Source organism: Mixophyes fleayi, chromosome 6, assembly GCF_038048845.1.
Source record: "Mixophyes fleayi isolate aMixFle1 chromosome 6, aMixFle1.hap1, whole genome shotgun sequence".
NCBI lineage: Eukaryota > Metazoa > Chordata > Amphibia > Anura > Limnodynastidae > Mixophyes > Mixophyes fleayi.
Genome location: NC_134407.1, coordinates 53,577,337 through 53,586,206, shown reverse-complemented (window position 1 = coordinate 53,586,206; position 8,870 = coordinate 53,577,337). Strand labels below are relative to the sequence as shown.

General features: G+C 35.7%; 1 long non-coding RNA gene across 6 annotated transcripts in view; it reads right to left on the bottom strand.

The window, feature by feature from the left end:
* Nucleotides 1-3,841: 3,841 nt before the first annotated feature.
* LOC142161191 (uncharacterized) overlaps nucleotides 3,842-8,870 on the bottom strand; it is a 56,955-nt gene continuing 51,926 nt past the window's right edge. For all 6 annotated transcript variants that reach the window (XR_012693361.1, XR_012693362.1, XR_012693364.1 and 3 more), the window contains 4 exons: nucleotides 8,268-8,361; nucleotides 7,126-7,248; nucleotides 5,146-5,251; nucleotides 3,842-4,014 (listed from right to left, as the gene is read on the bottom strand). This is a non-coding gene — a long non-coding RNA (uncharacterized LOC142161191). The remainder of the gene's footprint in view (nucleotides 4,015-5,145; nucleotides 5,252-7,125; nucleotides 7,249-8,267; nucleotides 8,362-8,870) is intronic.

Below are 8,870 nucleotides of genomic sequence, written 5' to 3'. Positions count from 1 at the left end.
TAAGGTGAGTTTTTTTAATCGTATTATTTGCAACAGCTACAAGGCAGGTGTAAGTGTTGAGTTGAGTAATAATTATGAGGCATGTGTATGTATGCAAGAACATATGATTGCATTTAGGAGCAATGGTAAAAAGTAATTTTACATAGAGTAAGCATTGAGAACATTTAGATAAATGTTTTTGGTGATACAAATTTTTTTTATGAAAAGGTAATTTTTTTAAAATTCTTTTTCTTAATGACTATATTATTAACAGGTGACAATATTTGGACTTTTTATTTCTGTGCGTTCTAATGTTCCTATCCCTCAGTGTGTTGTGTCTGTCTCAATACGGCAAGTGCCGTATGTGCAGAGAGAATCTAGACCCATATTCAACAAGAGACGTTTCAACAGATCCACTTCTAGTTGAATATGGACATGTGCATGGCCGAAATATGTGCGCTTTATTTGCTTTAATGAATCAGGCACACAATTTGTAAGACATATATTATAGGTGGTGTCACCTATAACTTGAATAAAATGAGCAGACTGCATCGCATATTGCACAAATAAACTAATTCTTAAATGTGAATGTCAGAAAAAGGTTATTTTTACATTTGGATGACGTAGGTATCTTATTTGAAGATAAGATTGTTATTTTCTGGAATACTGCTCATTTAATCCCAATTTTGATTCATATAGCCCATGACAATAATATTCCCACCCAAAAACAGAAGCTTCCTGCCTGACATTTCTATTTCTGTTGATAACATGACCATAAATCCCACCCCGCAAGCTCGCTGCCTAGGTGTAATCTTTGACTCACAACTATCCTTTGTTCCCCACATCGACTCTATATCTAAATCATGTTACATACACCTAAAGAACATTTCCAGAATACGCACATATCTCACACAAGACACTGCAAAAACCTTAATTCATGCACTCCTCATCTCCCACATCGACTATTGCAATTCTCACCTTATATATCTTCCCAAAATCAGATTTGAACCCCTACAATCTATTTTGCACAATGCAGCTAGGTTGATTTTCCTTGCAAACCGCTCTTCCTCTGCTGAGTCACTCTGTCAGTCTCTACATTGGTTGTCTGTTTTTCAATTAATCCAATATAAAATTCTTCTACTAACCTATAAAGCCATCAACAAAATTGTTCTGACATACATTTCCTCACTTGTCTGAAAATATGTCCCAACTCAACACCTCCCTTCTGCACAAGATCTGCGTCTCTTTTCCACTCTCATCACACCCTCCCATTCCTGGTTACAGGACTTTTTTCATGCTGCACCCACTTTGTTTAACTCCCTCCCTCGTACAATAAGACTTTCCTCTAATCTTCAAACCTTCAAGCGTTCTCTGAAAACCCACCTCTTCAGTCAAGGTTATGATATACCTCAACCAGCATCCTAATCTCCCTAGGTTACGCTATTATCACCCTCTACACAGGTAACACAAGACAACAACCCTCTGACCATCATTGCTGTGTGACTGATCACACAGCCCACTCAATAATTTTTACCTTTGCATTCTAGCTGGACCAATGTGCAATATGATGTAGCACGTGCCCTTGTGTTTCAAACTCCCATTGTCCCTTAATTTGTAAGCATGCGAGCAGTCCCTCTTACCTCTCTGTCTGTATGTATTACTCAGTATTGTTTTATTAAAGTTTGTTCCCAATTGTAAAGCGATACAGAATTTGCTGGCATTCTATAAATAAATGATGATGGTGATGATGATAGTAGTAGGGCAGTGGGTCTGCATTTATTTCAGTGTTTTAAATGTACATAGATGGAGTGAAAGGTGTCTGACTAAAAGTACTAGAGGAAGTCTCATTATTGCAGATTTATAGGTGGTGTAAAAGGCTGCTTTATGTATCAGAAATGAAACTTTGTACTTTCTAAGTTTGGAATTACGCGCGCTAGAGTATGCTTTGTGACATTTTTGTCAAATGTCTGTGATTATATATGTGGGTAGAAGTAAGTTATATTGGCAAGAGAAACATTACCACATCATTATCATATTATCACTGCTTTAGTTAAATGCTGTATTCTGACATATTAAGATTTAGTATAAGCAATTGAAAATTGTTTATAAGTGCTAATATTGCATTACTCTTTATAAGAGTAGTTTAAATGTAAACAATGCTGAATGCTCTTTTCTGTTACTGAATATAGGGACAATTCTGAAAAGTAGTGCGCAGAAACACTTTGCCCATGGGAACCAATTCCATTTTGGCTGTCAGTTTTGTAGTGCAGTTTAGAAAATTAAAGATAACATCAGATTTATTGCTTTCAACAATATTCAATATTATATTTTTTCATTGCACTAATTTTCTGTCATAATTTTGTTAAACTACGTTTTATCTCCATTGAGTAACAACAAAGAAATAACTTTTTCTGAGTGAAAGAAGGTGTTGATCTCACTCCATACACATAATTTTAACTACAGATGGGTTTAAATAAGACATACAGCATATTTTCCAAAGTATTGATAATTTCTGATGTTTGCAGTATAAAGTAAATTTTTATATATATATATATATATATATATATATATATATATATATATATATATATTTATATATATCACACACTTTGCTTATAAATATTGCTCTTTTACAAAAACAAAAAATGGAGGACAATAGTCTATTTCTAAATGGTCTTAAACATACATTGCTTAATTAGAGCAGAATATATATGTATATGTGTCAATTTATTGTTGAAGTAAAAAAATTGGATGAAGTAATTTTAAATGAATAAATATCGGTTATTATAGAATCTTGTGTGATTGCGATTTGTATGCATTGGCGTACGAATGTTAAATACGCAATTACATAGGAAAACACAGCAAATACACTTACACTCACTTCTACATTTGTAAGTAGATCACTTTTAATAAAGTTCCAACTCACAACATTTTATTAATAAGACGTAAAGGTTATTTATATAAAGATACATTTACTTAAAGGTATTTATAGGTTCAGGTCCTAAGAAATGTATGGTGTTTGGTCTTATATTAATCCACAGTTTAACAGCAGAAATCCGGTATCATTGGAGAAGCAATGGCACATAGCGATCGCTAGTTATGATTAGTATAAGATTAATTCTCAAAAGTAATCTGTTAATGGATTGGTTCAAACCAGTTTTTTGGCGGGAAGACACCTTTGGAGCTGTTGGTGTAAGTTGCCCCCACCTTTGTAAAGGCATCGTTTGAACTGACCTATGACCTGCATTGTACTGGACTGACTTGACCCCTGGACCAATGAAAAAGTATCTAAGTGTTATCTTTGTATACATTTTGACATCATTACTGGGTTTTTTTTTCAATCGAAATTGCATAGAAACAGGCTCTGACCCAGCAAAAGTCTTTCTCACCAAGCAGATTTCAGGATTGATGAGCTGTTATTGGATTCCAGTGTGCTGCATAATGTATCGGTTATACTTTCTTATACTTTATTGTATTTTGTTATACTTGGCTATATTTTGCTATTAATCTCTTGTGCTTTGGAACCACATTAATCGCATTGGACAAACTTTATTAATGACGATAAAAATGAACATAACAGTATTTATGGCAGGCATTACTGTAATACGTAGTGTAATATAAGTCTGGTTATTGAGTTACAGTTCTGATGCATGTTTTGTTTAAATTGAGCAGTTGTATAGTTAAATTGTTCTTTTATTGTGTACAGTAAAACTTTAATACTAGTGATGCTGAAATTGGTTACATATAATTTCTCCATCTGTTTTTTTTTTTAATTTATGTTTATGGCTCAAACGTCATCATATTTGCATTTCGTTCCTCTTAGTTACCTCGAGATAGATATGTATTTGTTCCCCCTATGAATAAGACATTTGGAATCTTTGTTGAGACTGATATTGTAGACAATATGTTTATCCAACCATGCTATATTCTTCACACTGTTTTGTTGGATCCTCATTTGGTATCAGGTCGAAGGAACAGGTCTCTTTGTTAAAGACAAAGTTACAATTCTTGCCCTTGTTGACTGGTATACCATGCCTAAATAAAATAAAATAATATTTAAACAGTGTAAAATCTATAAACAAGTTTGAAGTGATACAACTATAAGGGCTCGTTTACACAACCATTCTTGCATTCTTCCCTCTGTTGTATGCTGGATGGAACAAACTTGTCATACAGTACATGAGAAAACTTCTTCCATTTTGGTATTTTCTGCTCAGATATGGAAACAGAAGTTGTGTGTTACCGTAAGATGATTTGTCCATAGGGCTTTTTAAAATTCACTACCCATTTAGTGTTTGTGTGTTCTGTTCCTTTTTATATCAGGGATGTGGAATATAAATATTGGAGGCATTTCCAGTTCAGAAGGCCTGAGATTTTGGGCCACATCCCCAATCTAAATAGACCACACCCATCATCCAACCAACCACACACCTAATTAGTCTTGACTACAAATGTAATGGATTGTGTATTTGCTTGATGATACTGCATTATATAACTAACGTATAGCAAAAAGGTTAAACTAATGAAATCCTTAATTATTGAAATAGTTAACGGTTAGATTGTCTTTGTTCAAAAGGAATGTCACATGAAACAAAGCAGTTTAAGTTTAGCTAAAGCTTATTTGGGTTTGGAGATTTGTACTTTGTACATGCTGGCTCAGTACCATGGAAGCTACACATCTCACTGTTTCTTGTGGAACCAAGGTCGTATGACAAATGTAGATAAGGCACCCGCTTGCTAGACAAGTTTCTAAAAATATGTTAAAATATTACACCCACATCTAATGTATTTATCTCTAGTCTGCTTAAGACTTGAGATATGTACTTTTCTATTCGTTGGCATAATGACTTATATTTTAATTACTTGATACGCTTGTGCGATATGTCTTCGTAATGTGAACTTCAAAACTAATGTATTTTGCCTGAGCAAGTCAGAGTTCTTGCAAACAACAGACCTGTGTGTTTCTTAACTCTCCGGCTGGCCGTATTAATCCGATACACCTTATCTGATCACTGACCCCTCAAGAAATATCGCTATCATCTTGAATGTAAATTTATTTTAGAATGTAAGTACTCCCTTGTTCATAGCATGTGCTGCATAGAGGGAAAAATGTATTATTCAAAAATTCTTAATACTGCAATTTGAATATTGAAAGGTTCATCTTACGCATTGCAACATCGTATTTCCCCATTCATATTACAGTTACAGTTGTAGCAATCCTCTGTCCTCCAGTCACTGCCAAATGCATGTAATTGTCTTTTATATAAACATCCTGGAACAAATAAAATATATTAACAATATGGAAACATCTCACACACACAAATTACTGACAACTGTGAAATGTGTTCAGAAGTTGAATTCCTCTGATATCATAAGTTGGAGTTGTAAGTTATGTTTCAGCACAGTGTCCCAATACTGCCAGCAGTCCTGGTTTTTGGCCAGCGACAGGACCATGGCCTGTTAGAAAGGGGATGGTTTTAATTTAAATGATTATTGTTTGGGCACAACTGAATGTTGCTTGGGTGGATCTGGGCATAATTATGCATGCCCTATTTTGTTCCAGTTTTCCAATTGTGAGATATGGCAGGTCCTGTGGCTCAGGTGGTACCGATATATTTTCTTTTTCTTACAAACATCAGTCATTAAAATTAATGTAGAATTTTTTGAGATTTATTATTTATTGTTGTGTTTATTGGTGGTATATATTATTTATGAATGTTGTTTTAATTTTATTAACGTTATATATAATTTTATATATTGATTTATATTTACATTTATGATTAGTGGAATTGGAATGACACCTCAGCGCCAGGGCCGTCTTTCCGACTGGGCACGATGGGCAGGTGCCCACGGGCCCAGTCGGACAAGGGGGTCCGAGCCAGGACTCCTGAAAAAAACAAAAAAACATACCTTTTGCGGTCACTTGACTGTTCAAGTCAGGTGACAATCCGGCTCCCTCCCTGGTGCCCTATTCCGTGTTGCGCTCGTAGTGAATGTCAGGCGGGATGACATCATCAAGCCTGACATTAACTAAGAGAACAGCACGGAGGAGCTCAGCACGGAGGAGCCCAGGACAGCAACGAAGAAGAGAAGGGGTTCGGACTCGGAGAACAAGGTAAGTTAAGGAGGATTTGAAAAAAAAAGTGTTATTTATGTATATGTGTGTGTGTGTGTGTGTGTATATATATATATATATATATATATATATAAAATCCCTTTTTTTACACACACACACACACACATTTTATATATATATATATATATATATATATATATATATATACTTATTTATATATATATAAATTATAATCACTTTTTTTTGTATTACATATATATATATATATATATATATATATATATATATATATATAGGGGCCCCGGTGCACTACTTTGCCCGGGGGCCCATAATGTTGTTAAGATGGCCCTGCTCAGCGCGGTAGTTTATTGTTTTTATTTTCATATTATTGTACAAGAACATTCACACTCTTTTCTACGGCTGCAGAGGACTTTCATTTCTAACCAGGATATTATTTGAGCTTTTTCATAGTTAAAATATCACTAAAAATAACCTCTGATGAGATCTGTGAAAAATTGCCCTATTCAGTGTGTGTGTGTGTGTATATATATATATATATATATATATATAAAATCCCTTTTTTTACACACACACACACACACATTTTATATATATATATATATATATATATATATATATATATACTTATTTATATATATATAAATTATAATCACTTTTTTTTGTATTACATATATATATATATATATATATATATATATATATATAGGGGCCCCGGTGCACTACTTTGCCCGGGGGCCCATAATGTTGTTAAGATGGCCCTGCTCAGCGCGGTAGTTTATTGTTTTTATTTTCATATTATTGTACAAGAACATTCACACTCTTTTCTACGGCTGCAGAGGACTTTCATTTCTAACCAGGATATTATTTGAGCTTTTTCATAGTTAAAATATCACTAAAAATAATCTCTGATGAGATCTGTGAAAAATTGCCCTATTCAGGATATATTTTAACAGAGAAAGTGGATTTACTTATTGGAGTTACCCATAGCAACCAATCAAAATAAGCCGAATTGGCTGCAATGGCTTTTTCCTGGCCAGCCTTTTTCGTACCTTTTGCTTTAGGTGAAATTTGCAGGGGCGTCTTAATATAATTTTTTTCTGTTTTTTCAGAATTAATTTTATGACCGCCCATAATTTCCAGTTTTAAAATTCAGAGAAAAAGAAGAATCATGTCTGAAATGCAGAATGAGAAAAAAAACAGACAGTTTTGTTTTAATCCACATGTAAAATGATTTCTGGCAAATACTGTCTTACTGTGAAATGCACAAAACAGGGAATTTAAGTTAAACTTTTATTTTAAAATTGTAATAATCTTTTGACGTATAGCCTATATGGGAGATAGTGAGGCAAGTCACATGGAGGCACATCTAAAAAAATACACAAGCAATTGAACATCAATGTAATAAACACATACCTCCCAACATTTGGACTAGAGAAATGGGGACAAAAAAAAAACCATGCCCAATAAACCCAATCCACCCAATCCAGCCCTGATCAGGGCCGCCATCAGGGGGTTACGGGGGGTACTGTTGTACCGGGCCCGGGCTCACCAGGGGACCCGGTACAACAGCGCAACATATACTTACCTGGGGCCCCTCTTGTCTCCGCTACTCTGTCTTCAGCCTGGCTGTCACCGTGACAGCCAGGCACCAGGATGCGATCGCAGGGGTGGAAGAATCATTCCCCCTGCGATCATGTGATCTGGCTGTCACAGTGACAGCCAGGCTGAAGACAGAGTAGCGGAGACCAGCGGACTGCGGGCCCCCAGATATATATGTGTTGCTGTTGCTCATGGGGGGGGGGGCCCGGGGGACACGGGGGCCCATACTGGGCATGATTATTTCTGAAGGTGGCCCTGGCCCTGATTCACTAGAAAACCCCACTTTTTATGAAACTCCATCCACTTTCGTATAAGAACCCTTTGAAAGTGCTCAATTATATGTAAAAAAAATGACCAACAGTAATATAGGGGGGAAAAAACGGTGATGATAAATGTTTACCATTAAATACTAATACAGGTAGCATAGAATAAGTACATAAACATATAATCAAATTGAGAGCATAATAGTACTTAAACTATTCAATAGAAATATACTTTTTTAGAATGTTTCACTATAGATTTTTCAGCAGTAATTCACCCATTTATGTGTCATTTGTGGTAAAGTATGACTTACTCTATCTAGGCTGCTTACCAGTTATTCCACGTTTAGGATTTTTAATGAAGCAGGCTGCATTGCACAGAGCCACTAGGAATCCAGCACCACATATGACTGCCACAAGATATTTCTGACATTCATGTAAGAACAAAAGAGGACTGAGTTATCAAACAGCAAAAAGCATCATTATATGACTGTACATCATTTGACCTGACTCTGGGAAAATCATGTATTTGTGGAACTCCAGTATAAGAAATGTGATAAGACTTCAACATTCTCAGCGCTATAAGAAAGCTACTCACTGCTTTTATTTAGCGTTTTATATTTCCCATATGAACACTGTTCGTTGCTGCTTGTCACAGTTCAAACTAAAGTAATAGAATTGCGGTTCATCAGTCAGGATTGGCACTGGCAAAGTCATGGCATGGAGTCTAACAGGCCACCCGGTCTTCACCAGGAACTGCCGCAAGAAAATATGGACGTTGTGCTGGGGGCCCGCAGGTTGCGGCCCTCTAGCTGCCACCTGACGTGACTAGCTGGAGAATGATGTCAGGAGGGAGGCACCAAATCAGTAGGCAAAAGAGGAGTCAGAAACAGGTTCCAAATAAGAGACAAGCCAGAGTTGGGGTCACAGGCACT